Genomic DNA, 9,892 nt, shown 5'->3' on the forward strand with positions numbered 1-9,892 from the left:
CAACCTGCCGACCCTCCAAGAGTGTCTGGTATGTGTGGCCGAATTCTGGGTCGCTTTTGTAGAGAAGTGGCCAATCAGAAGTCTCGTGCCCACAAGAGTTGAGCACGGTGGTTAGCGCCATGATCGGTGGTCGACTGAGGCAATCTGCAACATTATTGGTGCTGCCCTTTTTATACTTGATATTCAAGTGAAACTGTTGCAGGTATGTAGACCACTTCTGATGGCGATCATTCTGCAATTTCCCTTGGGTCTGTATGAACTGCAGAGGTCGGTGGTCTGTGTGGATGACCGTTTCCTTCCCCAAAATGTAATGCTTCCATTGTCGGCAGGCCTGTACAATGGAATACATCTCTTTATCATAAGTGGGGTACTTCCGGACTGTGTCTGAAAGTGTTTCACTGTGATATGCCACTGGATGTCCATGTTGAGTAAGGACTGCCCCAATAGCATAGTCAGAGGCATCTGTCTCGACCTCAAATGGTTGTTGTAAATCTGGTAACGCGAGCACTGGTGCCGTGCAGAGGCGATCCTTCAACTCCCTGAATGCCTTCTGTTGAGATTCAGACCAAAAGAATTTTGCTTTCGCCCCGCCCTTGGTGACTTGACTCAAGGGCCAAGAAATATGAGAAAATCCCAACACAAACCTGCGGTAGAAGTTGGCAAGACCTAGAAAGCTGCGGAGCTCTGTTAGAGTGGTTGGAGAGGGCCAATCCCGAATGACTTGGACCTTGGCTGGATCGACATGCACCCCCTGTTCATCAATGATGTATCCCAGATACTGAACCTGGTCATGCCAAAAGTGCATTTCTCCAAATTGGCACATAGCTTGTGTTGCCGCAGTGTTTGGAGAACCTGTCGGATGTGGTGGAGGTGCTCTTCCCAACTCTGGCTGAAGATCAGAATGTCATCCAAGTATACTACTACAAAGGAGTTGGTGAATGGCCGCAAGATGTCATCCATTAGCCTCATAAAGGTTGCAGGAGCATTCGTCAATCCGAAAGGCATGACCAACCATTCGAAGAGGCCCTCCTTGGATTTGAAGGCAGTCTTCCACACATCTGAGGGTTCGATTGGTACCTGGTGATATCCTGACTTCAGATCGATCTTGCTGAAATATTTCGCCCCCTTTAGTTGGTCTAGGAGGTCATCAATCCGCGGGATCGGGTACCTATTACGGACAGTGATCTTGTTCAGCGCCCGATAGTCAATACAGAGTCTCCACGTCCCATCCTTCTTCTGTACCAACACGATCGGGCTCCCACAGGGCGATGAACTCGGACGGATGTGACCTTTCTGCAGGAGCTCCTGAATCTGCCTCTTGATTTCATTGTTCTCCAGAACGGAGCGCCGATAAATTGGTCCATTGGGTAGCGGCGCACCTGGGGTCAGATCGATGGAGTGCTTGACTTGACAGTGCAGAGGAACCCCTGCCGGGGAGGTGAAGATGTCCTCGTACTCCTCCACAATCTTGTCCATCTGTAGTTGTCGTGCAGAGGGACCCCGTTTGGAGGCCGCGGCCACTGTCTTCTTCTTTCCTTGAGGGCGTATCATCAGGAAAACAAATTTCCTGGTTTTGGAAATGATCTTACTGCATTGTTTTGCAGTAATCAAAGAGATGGCGGCAGGTGGTGCTACCTCTGGTATCCTGAACAACTTATTTCCCAATGTAATAATAACAGCACGGGGCCTTGATTCATACACAGCATGTCGCTTCCACAAGTATGGTTGTCCTAGTAATACATCACAAACTTCAAGGGGAGCAATGTCACACAATACCTCATCCGTGAAGGGCTTGATGTTGTATGGAAGGCGACACTGCTGGCTCACGCGAAGATCTCGTCCTTGGTGAAGCCACCCAATGGTGTATGGTTGTGGATGTGCTGTGGTCGGTAAGCCCAACCGCTTCACGACCTCTGCCGAAATGAGGTTCTTTTGACTCCCGCTATCAACAATGAACTGTATCGGGGAGCCCTTTACCCACATCTGGGAGTGGAAGAGACGCTCCTCCTCCTCTGGATCTTCGGGTTCATTTTTCTGGATCTTTGCGGTAGCAACAGTGGCGCTGGGATCCGCATCAATGATCTGCTTCCCTTTTTCATACCCCTTATCGGGTTCTGACTCAGAGTCGGAACATGCATCTGATTCTGAAACCTTTAGCTCAGCCACCAGTGACTGCTTGGCCCGACACTCACTTGTGTTGTGAGTGGAGCTCTTATGGAACTCGCACCATTTTCCAGTGTCCTTTCTCGGCTTCGCGGCGTTGTTCTTTGCTTGCAGCTTCGGCTGGTTGTCTTGGGCTGTCCCGCCTTGGCTTTGTCCTTTGTTCTGTGGTTTAGGGGCACCTTTCCCCTGCTTTGGATTCGCAGATCCAAAGTCTCGCTTCTTTTGTTTAAACTTCTGCTCGACCTTGACGGCATATCGGTATGCTGCGCCGAGCGAGGGGATGTTTAGGAATTGTATTTCTTCCTGGATGTACTTGTGCAGGCAGCCACGGTATTTGAGTATCAAATGTTGCTCCGAATCCTTGATACCCAACTTTGTGCGAAGGGTATGGAAAAGATTGGTGAACTCCGGCACGTCTTGGTCCCTTCCCTGCCGCAGCGTGGTCCACTTTATGTATTCATCCTCATAGCTTCCGACAGGGTAGTACTGCTCCTTGATGGCATCCCGGAACGAATCCCAGGTGGGTGCGGCTGAAAATAGTGAGCCAGTACTTTCATCCTTCTGCTCGCAGTAGGTTTCCCACCAGTCCTTGACGTGGGGGGCTGCTTTGAGAAGAGCAAAAACAATCTTTTCCCGACTCGAAAATTCATGAACAGAAAAATAACCCTCTAGCAGATTTAACCATTTATCTACGGCATCGGCGTCTATCTGACCCTCGAATATGGGGATTTCAAAATTAACTTGTACCTTAAAGGGTGTGGCGTTTCCAGAGTAGCTGCTGGAAGCCGATGCGCCGCTTCTGGGTAGCCGCTGAAGGATCTGGGCAAAGCTGTCCATCATCGCGTTCCGTTGTCGCTCGAGGCTTCTTCGAGCAAGATTTTGATGGGATCTCCTGCCCCCTCGTCTTTCTTCTCGTCCGCCATGGGAGGCCGTCGGGATTTGCGAGGCTGGTCTTGCAAAGGTTCAACCAGTTCAAGCCCTAACTCCTTATATCCCGACCTTGTTGGGGACATGCAAAGAAAAACAGAGAAAAAGCAGACCGCTCTGATACCACTGATCCGGATTTAAACAGGAACGCAACAAATTACAGAGATAACCATATACACAAAGATGCAGCGGAAATAATACTTCATTTCATTAATGGAAAATACTGAAATATGCTTACAACCAGAAATGGAAATAAACCAGCTAGGGCGATGGTAGCTTATCTCTGAGAAGAGATGTGATGGCTACATGCCTCTGAACTGTGTTACAATGAGGCTCGAAGGCCTATTTATTGTTGAGAAACAATGGAAAACCCTTAACATTCCAAAACCTAACCCTAGGAGATGAAACGCCAAACTGTGGGCCCCGTTTGGGGTAAATTGGTACATCAACTTCCCGGGGTCGTAACTTTGGCATATGATCTCCGTTTGACGCGTACAATAGCTCGTTAGAAAGATCTATCCGAGCACTATCATTGTTGGAACGGGCAACATCGGTCCATTCCATGGACCCATGTTGCCCCGGATTCCCCAAAAAACGTCGTTTAGGGCCTCAAAACGGCTCCGGAAGTTCAGGACCCGAAAAACTGCTAAAAATAGTAAGTTGTGCTACAATTAAGGAAACTGAAAATGCTGAGAAAGACAATGGTGGGGGTCCAGGTGGACTTGGCAGGTGGCCACCAATATCCACCTGGATCATTCCTCCCCCCTTAGGAAGCAATGGTCCCCATTGCGTTGAGCTCCTCCATGAGATGAGGAAACTTCTGCTGAACTTGTTCCCTGGTGAGCCACTTGCCCTGCTGAAGGAGTTGGCCTGCTTTGACAACTCGATACAGTTGGATATTCTGTTGGCGAGTGTTCTTGATCTGTGTGTCCATGATCCGATCAGTTGCAGCTTGTTCCATGCAATCTGGATTTAATTCTGTGGGTTTGAGCTGTTCTGCAATGTCGGATGTGTCTAGCAATGGTGGAAAGTATGGCCGAAGGCGGTCCACATTGAACACTGGGTGCAGGCCAAGGAATGGGGGAATGCTGAGCTCAAATGCATTGTCTCCCATAGCCTTAGTAATGGTGTAAGGACCATATCGGAGTGGTCTCAATTTCCGATAGGCTCCAGTAAGGCGTTCCTTTTGCAAATGCAACCAGACTTTGTCGCCCACCTGAAACTTGTGTGGCACCCGATGTTGATCATGTCGCTGCTTGTACTTGGCATTTGATTTCTCAAGAATGTCATGGACCTGCTGGCGAATATGTTGGATGCGCTCAATGAAGCTGGTGGCCTTATCTGTTTCGGACTGGACATGAGCTGAATTCATGTGAGTAGCTGCAAGTGGCATGGCCACATCAATGGGGCATAGTGGCTGGAATCCCAAACCCACCTGAAAAGGGCTATGGCCAGTGGAGCTGTGAAGAGCTCGGTTGTAGCTGTGCTGAACATAGGGGAGGCTCTCGTCCCATGTGCGTGGATGCTTTGAGTTATACATGCGCAGAATGTGCACAATCATCCTATTGACAACCTCTGTCTGGCCATCAGTTTGAGGATGGAAGGCTGTGGACTTCGTGAGTTTGGTGTCCAGCATTGACCAGAGACTGGACCAAAATGTGCTGAGAAACCGACTGTCCCGATCTGAGATGATAGACTGTGGGATCCCAAAGTGCACCCACACTCGTTCAAAGAAGAGTTTAGCAGTGGCTTCTGCTGTGATATTCTTCTTGCAGGCCATCATAATGGCCATCTTCGAGAACCTGTCGACGACCACAAAAACACAGTCATTTCCATGCTTAGTGGAAGGAAGGCCTGACATGTAATCCATGGAGATGGATTCCCAAGGTCGACTAGGGGTAGGCAACGGGGTATAGAGGCCTTGCTTCTTAATGGTCGGTTTGGCAATGGCACAGGCAGTACATGATCGGATGTACTTCCCAACATCCTGTCGAAGATTCGGCCAATAGAAATAATTTTGCAGTACTGCCACTGTTTTCTCGACCCCGAAATGCCCAGCAGCCCGACTGTAGTGTGCTTCCCAAATCATCTTGGCACGCTCGCTTGAAGGAACACAAAGGTGACCGAGGTGGCATAATAGGGCATCCTGGAGGTGAAAATCTGCAACATGCCGACCCTCCAAGAGTGTCTGGTATGTGTGGCCGAATTCTGGGTCGCTTTTGTAGAGAAGTGGCCAATCAGAAGTCTCGTGCCCACAAGAGTTGAGCACGGTGGTTAGCGCCATGATCGGTGGTCGACTGAGGCAATCTGCAACATTATTGGTGCTGCCCTTTTTATACTTGATATTCAAGTGAAACTGTTGCAGGTATGTAGACCACTTCTGATGGCGATCATTCTGCAATTTCCCTTGGGTCTGTATGAACTGCAGAGGTCGGTGGTCTGTGTGGATGACCGTTTCCTTCCCCAAAATGTAATGCTTCCATTGTCGGCAGGCCTGTACAATGGAATACATCTCTTTATCATAAGTGGGGTACTTCCGGACTGTGTCTGAAAGTGTTTCACTGTGATATGCCACTGGATGTCCATGTTGAGTAAGGACTGCCCCAATAGCATAGTCAGAGGCATCTGTCTCGACCTCAAATGGTTGTTGTAAATCTGGTAACGCGAGCACTGGTGCCGTGCAGAGGCGATCCTTCAACTCCCTGAATGCCTTCTGTTGAGATTCAGACCAAAAGAATTTTGCTTTCGCCCCGCCCTTGGTGACTTGACTCAAGGGCCAAGAAATATGAGAAAACCCCAACACAAACCTGCGGTAGAAGTTGGCAAGACCTAGAAAGCTGCGGAGCTCTGTTAGAGTGGTTGGAGAGGGCCAATCCCGAATGACTTGGATCTTGGCTGGATCGACATGCACCCCCTGTTCATCAATGATGTATCCCAGATACTGAACCTGGGTCATGCCAAAAGTGCATTTCTCCAAATTGGCACATAGCTTGTGTTGCCGCAGTGTTTGGAGAACCTGTCGGATGTGGTGGAGGTGCTCTTCCCAACTCTGGCTGAAGATCAGAATGTCATCCAAGTATACTACTACAAAGGAGTTGGTGAATGGCCGCAAGATGTCATCCATTAGCCTCATAAAGGTTGCAGGAGCATTCGTCAATCCGAAAGGCATGACCAACCATTCGAAGAGGCCCTCCTTGGATTTGAAGGCAGTCTTCCACACATCTGAGGGTTCGATTGGTACCTGGTGATATCCTGACTTCAGATCGATCTTGCTGAAATATTTCGCCCCCTTTAGTTGGTCTAGGAGGTCATCAATCCGCGGGATCGGGTACCTATTACGGACAGTGATCTTGTTCAGCGCCCGATAGTCAATACAGAGTCTCCACGTCCCATCCTTCTTCTGTACCAACACGATCGGGCTCCCACAGGGCGATGAACTCGGACGGATGTGACCTTTCTGCAGGAGCTCCTGAATCTGCCTCTTGATTTCATTGTTCTCCAGAACGGAGCGCCGATAAATTGGTCCATTGGGTAGCGGCGCACCTGGGGTCAGATCGATGGAGTGCTTGACTTGACAGTGCAGAGGAACCCCTGCCGGGGAGGTGAAGATGTCCTCGTACTCCTCCACAATCTTGTCCATCTGTAGTTGTCGTGCAGAGGGACCCCGTTTGGAGGCCGCGGCCACTGTCTTCTTCTTTCCTTGAGGGCGTATCATCAGGAAAACAAATTTCCTGGTTTTGGAAATGATCTTACTGCATTGTTTTGCAGTAATCAAAGAGATGGCGGCAGGTGGTGCTACCTCTGGTATCCTGAACAACTTATTTCCCAATGTAATAATAACAGCACGGGGCCTTGATTCATACACAGCATGTCGCTTCCACAAGTATGGTTGTCCTAGTAATACATCACAAACTTCAAGGGGAGCAATGTCACACAATACCTCATCCGTGAAGGGCTTGATGTTGTATGGAAGGCGACACTGCTGGCTCACGCGAAGATCTCGTCCTTGGTGAAGCCACCCAATGGTGTATGGTTGTGGATGTGCTGTGGTCGGTAAGCCCAACCGCTTCACGACCTCTGCCGAAATGAGGTTCTTTTGACTCCCGCTATCAACAATGAACTGTATCGGGGAGCCCTTTACCCACATCTGGGAGTGGAAGAGACGCTCCTCCTCCTCTGGATCTTCGGGTTCATTTTTCTGGATCTTTGCGGTAGCAACAGTGGCGCTGGGATCCGCATCAATGATCTGCTTCCCTTTTTCATACCCCTTATCGGGTTCTGACTCAGAGTCGGAACATGCATCTGATTCTGAAACCTTTAGCTCAGCCACCAGTGACTGCTTGGCCCGACACTCACTTGTGTTGTGAGTGGAGCTCTTATGGAACTCGCACCATTTTCCAGTGTCCTTTCTCGGCTTCGCGGCGTTGTTCTTTGCTTGCAGCTTCGGCTGGTTGTCTTGGGCTGTCCCGCCTTGGCTTTGTCCTTTGTTCTGTGGTTTAGGGGCACCTTTCCCCTGCTTTGGATTCGCAGATCCAAAGTCTCGCTTCTTTTGTTTAAACTTCTGCTCGACCTTGACGGCATATCGGTATGCTGCGCCGAGCGAGGGGATGTTTAGGAATTGTATTTCTTCCTGGATGTACTTGTGCAGGCAGCCACGGTATTTGAGTATCAAATGTTGCTCCGAATCCTTGATACCCAACTTTGTGCGAAGGGTATGGAAAAGATTGGTGAACTCCGGCACGTCTTGGTCCCTTCCCTGCCGCAGCGTGGTCCACTTTATGTATTCATCCTCATAGCTTCCGACAGGGTAGTACTGCTCCTTGATGGCATCCCGGAACGAATCCCAGGTGGGTGCGGCTGAAAATAGTGAGCCAGTACTTTCATCCTTCTGCTCGCAGTAGGTTTCCCACCAGTCCTTGACGTGGGGGGCTGCTTTGAGAAGAGCAAAAACAATCTTTTCCCGACTCGAAAATTCATGAACAGAAAAATAACCCTCTAGCAGATTTAACCATTTATCTACGGCATCTGCGTCTATCTGACCCTCGAATATGGGGATTTCAAAATTAACTTGTACCTTAAAGGGTGTGGCGTTTCCAGAGTAGCTGCTGGAAGCCGATGCGCCGCTTCTGGGTAGCCGCTGAAGGATCTGGGCAAAGCTGTCCATCATCGCGTTCCGTTGTCGCTCGAGGGCTTCTTCGAGCAAGATTTTGATGGGATCTCCTGCCCCCTCGTCTTTCTTCTCGTCCGCCATGGGAGGCCGTCGGGATTTGCGAGGCTGGTCTTGCAAAGGTTCAACCAGTTCAAGCCCTAACTCCTTATATCCCGACCTTGTTGGGGACATGCAAAGAAAAACAGAGAAAAAGCAGACCGCTCTGATACCACTGATCCGGATTTAAACAGGAACGCAACAAATTACAGAGATAACCATATACACAAAGATGCAGCGGAAATAATACTTCATTTCATTAATGGAAAATACTGAAATATGCTTACAACCAGAAATGGAAATAAACCAGCTAGGGCGATGGTAGCTTATCTCTGAGAAGAGATGTGATGGCTACATGCCTCTGAACTGTGTTACAATGAGGCTCGAAGGCCTATTTATTGTTGAGAAACAATGGAAAACCCTTAACATTCCAAAACCTAACCCTAGGAGATGAAACGCCAAACTGTGGGCCCCGTTTGGGGTAAATTGGTACATCAACTTCCCGGGGTCGTAACTTTGGCATATGATCTCCGTTTGACGCGTACAATAGCTCGTTAGAAAGATCTATCCGAGCACTATCATTGTTGGAACGGCAACATCGGTCCATTCCATGGACCCATGTTGCCCCCGGATTCCCCAAAAAACGTCGTTTAGGGCCTCAAAACGGCTCCGGAAGTTCAGGACCCGAAAAACTGCTAAAAATAGTAAGTTGTGCTACAATTAAGGAAACTGAAAATGCTGAGAAAGACAATGGTGGGGGTCCAGGTGGACTTGGCAGGTGGCCACCAATATCCACCTGGATCATTCCTCCCCCCTTAGGAAGCAATGGTCCCCATTGCGTTGAGCTCCTCCATGAGATGAGGAAACTTCTGCTGAACTTGTTCCCTGGTGAGCCACTTGCCCTGCTGAAGGAGTTGGCCTGCTTTGACAACTCGATACAGTTGGATATTCTGTTGGCGAGTGTTCTTGATCTGTGTGTCCATGATCCGATCAGTTGCAGCTTGTTCCATGCAATCTGGATTTAATTCTGTGGGTTTGAGCTGTTCTGCAATGTCGGATGTGTCTAGCAATGGTGGAAAGTATGGCCGAAGGCGGTCCACATTGAACACTGGGTGCAGGCCAAGGAATGGGGGAATGCTGAGCTCAAATGCATTGTCTCCCATAGCCTTAGTAATGGTGTAAGGACCATATCGGAGTGGTCTCAATTTCCGATAGGCTCCAGTAAGGCGTTCCTTTTGCAAATGCAACCAGACTTTGTCGCCCACCTGAAACTTGTGTGGCACCCGATGTTGATCATGTCGCTGCTTGTACTTGGCATTTGATTTCTCAAGAATGTCATGGACCTGCTGGCGAATATGTTGGATGCGCTCAATGAAGCTGGTGGCCTTATCTGTTTCGGACTGGACATGAGCTGAATTCATGTGAGTAGCTGCAAGTGGCATGGCCACATCAATGGGGCATAGTGGCTGGAATCCCAAACCCACCTGAAAAGGGCTATGGCCAGTGGAGCTGTGAAGAGCTCGGTTGTAGCTGTGCTGAACATAGGGGAGGCTCTCGTCCCATGTGCGTGGATGCTTTGAGTTATACATGCGCAGA

This window comes from Pinus tabuliformis, chromosome 8 (assembly GCF_031772625.1).
Source record: "Pinus tabuliformis cultivar Carrire ecotype Pingquan chromosome 8, CPIR1, whole genome shotgun sequence".
Lineage (NCBI taxonomy): Eukaryota > Viridiplantae > Streptophyta > Pinopsida > Pinales > Pinaceae > Pinus > Pinus tabuliformis.